The sequence below is a fragment of the Scophthalmus maximus genome, chromosome 18 (assembly GCF_022379125.1).
Source record: "Scophthalmus maximus strain ysfricsl-2021 chromosome 18, ASM2237912v1, whole genome shotgun sequence".
Taxonomy (NCBI): Eukaryota; Metazoa; Chordata; class Actinopteri; order Pleuronectiformes; family Scophthalmidae; genus Scophthalmus; species Scophthalmus maximus.
Window position 1 is genome coordinate 1,847,579 of NC_061532.1, and position 9,953 is coordinate 1,857,531.

Here is a 9,953-nt window from a genome sequence, read left to right on the forward strand (position 1 = left end):
CCCCTTTACTGGGCAGACTTCACCTGCCCTGCTGGATGATAAATCCAAGAAAACTGACAGAGTTGACATGGAATTGGCATTTCTCAGCTTTGACAAACAGTTTGTTTTCCAAATGGCGCTGCAACACTTACCTGACTTGTTGAATGTGTTCGTCTAGGTTCAGGGAGAAGATGAGGATGTCATTGAGGTAGACAAACACAAACTGGTTGATTTTATCTCTTAACACATAATTTATGAGGGCTTGAAAAAACGCTGTAGCATTAGTGAGTCCAAAAGGCATGACTAGGTACTCGAAATGTCCTACAGGGGTGTTGAATGCGGTCTTCCATTCATCCCCGTCCCCAATGCGAATTAGGTGATATGCATTTCTAAGGTGTAGCTTGGACAAAAACATAGCTGATGGAGGGGTTCGAAACCTGGATCGATTAAATGTAGAAGGTACTTGTTCTTCATCATGATATTGTTTAACAAACGAAAATCAATACCGGGACGGAGAAAGGCATCTTTTTTCTCCACAAATTAAATCCAGCACCCACAGGAGAAGAAGATGGCCAAATCAAACCTGCAGCCAGAGACTCGTTCATTTATTTTTCCATGGCTACATTTTCAGGGCGAGAGAGCATATACAGGCGACTAGAAGGGAGTTGGGTCCCTGGTCGGAGGTCAATGACACAACCATAGGGTCTATGAGGGTGCAGAGACTGAGCTTGTGATTTACTGAATACCTCACCTAAGTCATGGTGGAGAAAGGTGCCTGGGGGACAGAGGAGAGGTCAGGAGGATCAGTGGAAGGTTTAACTGGGGAAGACAGGTGTCCCGGAGCTGCACGAAGGCAGTGGGAGTGACAGAACAGGCTCCAACTCACCACCGACATGGTAGACCAGTCAAGGTGTGGGTTATGGGTCTTGAGCCAGGGCTGGCCTAGAACTAAAGGTGAGTAAGGAGAGGAAATAACAAACACCGTAATACTCTCACTGTGATTACCAGAAACAGTTAACTTTATAGGTTGGGTCTTCAGAGTGACTTTTGCCAAAAGTCTGCCATCAAGAGCTTTTACCTCTCTGGGCACAGGAAGAGGATCAGTGGGGATTCCAGCCTGTGAAACTAAGTTGCGTCGATAAAGTTTCCATCCGCTCCTGAGTCCACAGGGGCCGTGAGGGATAGTGATTCATTGCAGAAGCCCACTTTAGTCAGAAGCTGGAACCTGGAGTCAGAACTAGAGTGGGAGGTAGTTGTATGGCTCATCAGGACCCCTCCCAAGCCTGATAAGCCTAATCTTTTGGCCAGAGTGGGCATGAAGCAAGAAAATGGCCAGTCTTACAACAATACATGCAGAGCCCAGCATCTCTCCTCCTCCGTCGCTCCAGGGTTGGTAAGTGAGTGTGGTCCAATTGCATCGGTTACTCCTGAGGTGGTAAGACTGGGGGGTTCGAGATGATCTGAATGGGCTGGGTTACAAAAGGTTTGATTATCAAAGGAGCCTGGGTAGAAGTAATCTGAGAGCGACTCGACTTCTCCCTTTGGCACTCTCTGAGGCGGTTATCAAGATGAGTTGCGAGAGAATTGAGAGCATCTCGCTGGTTGTCTCGCAGCTAACTCATCCTTTATTCTGTCTGAGAGTCCTCGAAGGAAGACTCCCTGCAAGGCTATCTGGTCCCATCCACTCTCAGCTGCTTATATTCGAAATTGGATCAAGTAATCAGCAACTGATCTAGCTCCCTGTCGTAATGAAAGAAGTTTACAAGAAACCTCTTTCCCTTGCATGGGAAGATCAAAAACTTTTTTTCATTTGAGAAACAAAAGAACTATAAGACTCACAACTACCTGGTTCATTTTCCCAAACAGCTCTAGCCCACTGAGCAGCCCTACCCGATAACAGCCCTATCATAAATTGTATTGTGAAGCCAAACCTCTCGTAATTGCATCCTGGTCTGCTGAGTCCATTTCTGGCCAGTTTATTCTGTGACGGTTGAACCAGTTTGGACTCAAAAGCAGACTATTAACTAGGAGAAGAAAAGAGAGGGTGTTTAAATCAAAAAATGTTTCGCAAATAGAAAGGCAAAAGTGGATGGCAGGCTGCCAGGTGAGCAGGGGCTATGCAGGCAAGCAGAGGCGAGGCAGGTTGACGAGGCTGAGCTGAGGTCAGGTCCAGCAGAACAACCTATCCTACAGGTGAATCCTATGGCACAGGAGACAGGGTAAGAATTATTTTGAGAAGACATCGTACAAAGGTCAGCCTGCACACAGATCAGAGGTGGGCCATGTGATGTACCACTGCTGCACCTACAGCCACACACACAACCACTCAAAAAGAAAAAGAACAGATCAGGGTCAGTGACAGGTTATTGTGATTGTTGGTTGCTCTATTTAGCATATAGGGATTTACACAATGATCATGTGTATAATTGCATTTGAGAATATGATTCAATAGCAATGAATGCAAACTATTTTGATCTGCAATGCTTACTTTGTATTTTGTACCAACGCAACTATAAATTACTATAGTCATGTGAACAACTGACTTAAAGTTCATATAAATAGTCATATAGTTTGACAAAGTTTAATTGTCATTCGACAATTGTGCCAAAGCGATTGAGAAAAACTGTAAACAGACAATCTAGAAATAATTTCAACAACATTTAACACCAATGATCAAAGTAACTCTGAACATTGCCTTGTATGTTTGAAGTTGCATGTAAATGCCAGGCAACCATGCATGGACAGTATGACATAAAAACCAAGGTCATAGAAAAGTGCAATGTGCTTTGTGTCTGTCTGAAGGTACAGCAAAGAGTGTGATTCAGAAGATGGGTAATTTCATGCCAGTATAGATTATGTAAATTAATTAAAATGTCGTGGCAGTCCCTTCACATACCTTGGGTTATTAAAAATTGTTTAAATCACACAAAGACTAATGCTACAGTTGTTTCTTTTTACTATGGGTCTTTCAATGTTTCAAGCACTTTTGTAAGATAACTGTTCCTCCCTCTAATAAATCCATTCTTGAACCTTTTATTTCTGTTGTCTCGTTCCTGTGTCAAGTTTCTCTTTTTAGTTTGTTTCATGTTTTCTGTTATTTTTTCCCTTTCCTGTTTTATTTTGTAGATTCTCTGTTCTCCCATGGGTTGTCTTGTTTTACTCCCTGTCTTATATTTTCCCGCCTGTGTGATTACCTGTCTCCACCCTAATTGTCTTGTGTATTTAAGTTCTGTCTTCCCCTTACCCCAGTGCGAGATTGTCTGCTTCCCTGTGTTCAGCCTTCAAGCGGTTTCCCCTGTGTCCTGTTATCCTGAGTTCCTGTCTTCCCTTGGATTTTGACCATTGTTTTCCCAGATTTCCCTTTTGCCTGCTACTTACTGGACATTGTTGCCTTGCTTTATTAGCTTGCTAATAAATCATTGTATTTAACGTACCTGAGTTGTGCATTTGTGGGTCCATTCTCTGTGTGCATGACAATTTCACAGTTTGCTGAGTGCATCTTGGCTGGTATTCCGGTGGTATTTGACATCTCTGCTTCAAGTGTCTATAAGAGAGCAGATTGCAGCCTATCTTCTTGAGAATACAGGTGTCACTTGAAATTATTATACATATAACTTTTAGACTGTGTGGAAACATGTTTTCGCTGTACATATTACCTATCATTCAATAAATATACTGTATTATTATTATATTTACTCAGACAAACGTTGTTTAACCTTCTTCAAAAAGCAACTAAACATTATTTTTGAATTACACAGTACATGAACAAACTAAACAAGACTTATTTCAGTTGTAAGGCATGATGTTTTGCTTTGTGAACTGAGTAATTTGCAACCATATAACTATTTCACCATCATTTTTTGTTTCCTCCTAATTCAGATTGGATGTGACATTTGCCCATGGTGGTACCACCTGAGCTGTACCAAGACGCCCCACACAAGCAAAAAGCAAAGATTTATTTGCTTCGCATGCCAGTGAAATTGCAATCACCTCACAGACTGGTATATTGTATATAGTTGTATTATAGTTGCATTATGTTGTTCTGATTCTGTTTGTTAAAATATCCTATGTTGCACATATGAATACCATGTCTGTAAGATAAATGATGAAAAAAAAAATGTAGTTGTAACGAGATATACTCTGCATATGTCCACTGAAATAAGGTAGAGGACACAAAATTGTATTATCTTTATGGTTATTCGGTAAGTTGGTTTGATGCCTGAAATGTTTTCATTATAATTGTATCAGTATTCGAGTCAGAACAAAAACTTAATGAGTTGTATAGCCCCTATAGGTATATCAACAGGTAAAAAGGTCTGGCTGGGTTATGATCTGCCAAATATAACCTTGAGTAAAATCAAGTCATTTTGAAACAGAAACAATCTTTCAGTCACACGGTAGGAGCTGGAATCACTTTAAGGCAGGTGAAAAGTGTAATTTAGTGGGTTTTGTAGCCACTTAGGTATTTCCACAGATAAAAAAAATGCATGGGTTATAATGTAGGACAGAGAAGGTAAAATAATGCAGTCATAAGGATAATTGCAATTATTTCTTTATTTTATACATAAACCATTAAAATAAATCACATAATTACAGTGTTTATTAGACATAAAACCCTTAAAAACAATAGGATTGTATTTCCTGTGAGCAAACCATGCCTGATTAAGCTATAAATGGCAAACACAATTGTGATTATTTGGTAACAAGAAACGTTAAAGTTTTGTATAGACATATCTTTTATATTACTACCGACATAAAGTTGTGTACATGTGCCTGTTATGAGTTAGATTTTGAGTTTTATGTGTTTTTTTCACACAGAAGACAAAATACCCGTACTCACAATACATAAACAATGTAAATAGACAGCTGTACATCACTGTACATTTTCCATTGAGCATCAGTCAAGGAGATATTGAGGTCATTCTCCCAGGCCAGCTGGATAGGAGAGTATGCATTAGGAGTTACCCAGGACATCAGGCTGAGTAGTACCTATTAACACTGTACCTCTTAGAAAGTTGCCTTTTTTAAAAGCTGATCCCATTCAGAGCATGAGGCGGGTACTGCTACTTCTTACATTTTTTAATCTACGATAGACGCTCATTGTGCAATTGTTAAAAAGGAGGAGTCCAAAAGGCCAAACTGGGTTTTAACCTGGAAACTGATTAACAAAGGAATCGGATAAAAAATACACTTAATGTCCCTGAACCAATATTGAGGAAATTAAAGAGGAATAGATGCAATAATATGAGAAAGTCTGGGTAATATATTTATTTTCAATATTTCTGCTCTACCCCATAAAGATAATGGTAGATCTGTCCACCTGTTTAAATCATCTTTAATAGACTGAAGAATGCCAGGTCCATTCATGTTGAAGATTTTAGTAATGGGAGACATGATGTTAATTCCAAAATACTTCATTCCATTATTTTTCCAGATAAAAAGGGTTCCCTTTAAATCAGATTTGAATGTGTGGGAATTAAGTGCAATTGCCTCGCTCTTGTTCAAATTAATCTTGTATCCCGAGAAGCTGCCAAACAAGTTAACCAGATTAAGAACTGCTGGTATGGAAGCTATCGTCGTGCGCCCCCAGGGCCCGCTGCAAAAGAGGCTACCGATAAACTTGAGGCGGTTGTCGACCTTGCATCAGAGAAAGGGGAGGGGAACATATAAACACCATTAAAACTAAGCGAAAGAACTAAGACAGTATAGAAACAAACATAAGCACGGTGGCTGAGTGGCCCTGACTGGCATAAGAGCTAGTTTGCTGGGATTGAAATTCCCGTATCCATGATAATGCGTCAAAAACTAGAACTCGGCTTCCCCGTGTTAGGTGAATCCAGTAGGACAAAGGTGGGATTCCCTTTTATATGAAGAAAACATAAATTGACTTCCGGTATAGATATTTTGAGCAACCAAATCAATTAATATTGCAAAAGCCAATAGCTACAAAAAAAATGTAAAAAGAGTTGTTTGCGCTATCTAACCTGTGGCGGTGTCATGTGTTAACACAAAGATTGGCTTCTCCGAGACAATCATAAAGACTTTGGAAGATGTTTCTTCAGGTCTTTCTCTGCATTGTGGCCGAGGAGTAGGTGAGTTTCTCCCCGACCCTCTTGCTATATTTAAGTACTCTGTTTGTTTTAAACATGACTGCAGTTGTTATGTTCAAATTATGCAATAACAAAGACCAGACAACATACCTTTTGCTATATTACACTCACTTAACACTACAGCTGGACAGAAGCAGGTAAACAGTTAAATTAGAAGGAGCACTCTCATAACTAATCTTTAATGTTAGACTTGAGTTTCAGGGCAGGCTGTTGCATTCAAGGATGGCTCGCAGGATCCTGAGGATGAAGGACTCCTGTGGCATCATCTTTAAATTTAAAGAGATTTTTGTAAACAAGGGGGCAATTGATAAATTGTCTGTTTACCTGCAAAGCGGCAGCACAGTTTGGATGTGATAGATGTTGAAATTATAGGCTACCAGTTTAATGTTTGAGAGCTCCTGTAGGTATCAAACTTCTTATTTATAGAGATTATCACCACCACGTCCAGAATTAATCCAAGCACTATCCCTGCTCAATCCCCATCCCTCAGAGCAAGGAGTCAATAGAATTGAAGAAGGAGCAGTCAGGCTGCATGCTCAACAGCCAGAGAGTTAGAGATGCATTATGCTTAAAATAAAATATTTTTTTCAGAGTCATCACACAGTAAATTGGGCAGATTTGATGTGTAATAAAAATGAAATGAAAATTAGAGTACAAAGCAAAACCTAATTTTCAAAATATGGTTAAAAGACTCACTTTGTCACTGTGAGACATATTTAAACAGAGACCATCCTCTGTTGGGACAGGGTGTAAATTCAACATCAAGAAAACGCTCCCGCCGTGTGGTGAAACTGCAGAAGCACACAACAGCAAATGTATGGCGTAAAGCAGATTTTTGTGACAGTGATGGAAAACTCATAGGCAGTTCAATTTTTTTTTGACGTGCAGTCAAACAACAATAGTAAGATTAAAGCAGCTTAAATAAAGCAAATAATATGAACTTTGCCGAATGAATGTGTAGAAGCAGATAGCCTGGGATCCAGACGAGTTTTCATATTTTGCCCCTATTGCTGCTTTGATGGACTTTGACCATGCTGTCCCGGAGCGAGGCAGCTTCAGCCCCGGGGAAACTACTTCCCTGCTCCCCAACTACGCAAAATTCATCGGTAACCGGTGTTGGCGGCAGGCCCCGAGGTGGAAGATGCCAGAGAGATCTGCTGAGGGACTGGAAGCTGGACAAAGCTGACGTGAAGTTTACCGGCAGCTGTGACTGACTGGCGGCGTGTCCGCAGTCACAGCTGCCGCTGAAGGAGAAGGCAGATCGGCCAGCGGAAATGTCGGCATGTCGCCGGTGAAGCATCAGGAGGACCGGCCGCAGTCACTGTCCAGAACAGCCAGTGTCTCTGCCCCAGCACCAGCTCCACGTTGGGGGCAGCAGCCCACACTGGTTACCGATGAATTTTGCAAAAATGAAAATAATTCAGAGTTAGTTCTGGTCCCTTGTATTAATATCCTTAGGAACCATGTGCAATGATTTAGCTTCCTCATTTGTCTCTTGTTGATCGCTCAGCAACGGAATGATGGGTGAGCGCTGGGGGCAAGGCTGAATGCCTCTTTATGACATCACAATTATACGGAGGTCCTTGAGCATCGTAAAAAAAAGCAGCTGTTGAATGCAGGCTGTGTGTTTTTGTCTGTTTATTGACCATTTTGACACTTTTACGGTACTTACAGAGCCCCTAGACCTTATTTATTAATGAAAAAAGCCGGGAAATCTAAATCTAGTCCTAGCAGTACCCCTTTGTTTTCAATGTTATGAGCTTTAATTTGAGAATCAAGCATTTGTTTTTTGGCATATATGTGAGCCATTTGAAATATATATCAATATCCTTATGACCATTGTGATATGGATTTCAAATGTATCGTCCAGTCCTGTCACACACCATATTTTCATATTTCTTATGTGTTATGAGGGAAATCTATACAGGTTAAATTACATTTCAAACTGTTTTTCAACTTCTAAATACAAACCTTTTAAACACATATTTGTTATTTGCTTCATGTGGTTGTTGTTCAGATTATTGCCCAGTTGTAGGTGGAGCCTGGGGATATCTTGTTAATTGTCATGATTTTTGTGAACACATGATATATTATAGACAATGAACCCTGTCAATTTTGATGACTTTATGACTTTTCCCTGAAGCAAATATTTTATAACCCTGCGGTTAAGTGGTTGTGGGGTTCACATTAACAACTGTTAATTTTTAATATTTGATGACCAAAATGTCAGCTTTATATAAAAGGTATCATAAAATGTAAAAACTTGATATTTCGCTGAAAAACTTTCTGCATCAGATTATGCAGATCAAGCAAAGCAAATTTGGTATGAACTACTAATGTAAATGAAGTCACCTTAAATGTAGTATTTTCTTTTTTTAACAGTGTACAAAGCAGCATGTAACAACATTTGATTCATGGAGCCAGTTCACTTCCATTCCATGTTATTGAATGATTGAAAAGCTATTCATCCGACAAAGCTGCCTCACTTCACAAAGAGAGGAAAACCATCCCAACTGTTCCAGTGAAGAATCAGCCATGTAGCCATCACCATTTTGCTTGCAGACAATGTCGACTAAAACCCAGGATCGAGCACCAACTGCAGCGAACCACAGTCCTCTAATGTTTCCATCAGACAAGGTACTGTCCATCTATTGTAATTCCATGATTGAGATACCACAGTAATGTGAGAATAATCCACTGTCTTCTGCCTTTAAAAACAGGTCCTTCAGGAATCAGGGCTCCTTGCCTCTGGGGAACATCTGTAACTGGACCAACCTGAACCACACAGTCTCGGGGACCACATTCATCCAGGACACTGACTATGTGGAACCAGTCTGTCCGTAATGCTTCATATGGATATCAGCGATGATACTGAATGATTAATTACTGGTAATGCTAGGTTCAGGAGGTAGAGTCGGTCATCCACTAACCTGAACATACTCTCCTCCACCAAAAAACGGAGGAGTGTATTAGGATGTATAAGGTTATATTAAAGACCGCAGACCTCTAGCGGTAGTTATGTACAAAGCCCCCAGAGGTCAGTGGTGGACCTGGTGAGTCCGACACATTTGTGTATTTCAATGGATTGTCTTATATTCTGCAAAGTAATCGTGCTGATAACCTGCCATGTCACCCTAACCATAACCTTTACCATACCAAGCTCATCAACCATACATAGTTCTTCATATGGTAAACAGACTCTATTTATATAGCCACTTATATAATCACTCAAAGCGCTTTACAGGATAGTCACATTCACCCATTTTTTTTTTTTTCACATTCATACACTGCCGGAAGAGCCGCCAGAGGCAATTTAGGTTTAAGTGTCTTGCCCAAGGATACATCGGCATGTGGACTGGAGCTGAAGCTGGGATCGAACCGCCAACCCTCGCCTGACGTGTTAAAACCGAAGGTGGGTGATCCCAGCTTCCCCTAGTCTGCATGCCTAGTCTGTGTCCTTTGATATTCAGTGTATGAATGTGACAGAAAAAGTTTAAATAGCAAGAGGTAAAAAGCAGTGCTGTATGAATTAAATTGTCCAGTAAATCGCTTTGAGTTGTCAGTTACACTATATAAATATAGTCCATTTAAACTGCTGTATTATTTTTTAAAAAACACTGCAGATGCTGTGGTGAAAAATCTGCTGATCCTAGATGAGATGAACGAAATAAGGATTCTTGCAAAGTAGTCTATTGATTTATTTGCAAAGTATAAATTTAGCTCTGCGAGGGGATCACTCTGTTCTGCATGCACACTGGATGCAGAAGAAGAGAAAGATACCAGAGGAAAGGTTCTCTCACATATTATATAGATAGCAATAAATGTAAGAATGTTCCTATATGGATTGTTTATAAGAGCAGTTGG

At 40.3% G+C, this 9,953-nt stretch overlaps 1 long non-coding RNA gene across 1 annotated transcript; it reads left to right on the plus strand.

Moving 5' to 3' along the window:
- Positions 1 to 6,944: 6,944 nt before the first annotated feature.
- On the plus strand, positions 6,945 to 9,308 carry LOC118290329. The gene is made up of 3 exons (XR_004786393.2): positions 6,945 to 7,613; positions 8,472 to 8,726; positions 8,810 to 9,308. It is a non-coding gene; the product is annotated as an uncharacterized LOC118290329 (long non-coding RNA).
- Positions 9,309 to 9,953: the final 645 nt, after the last annotated feature.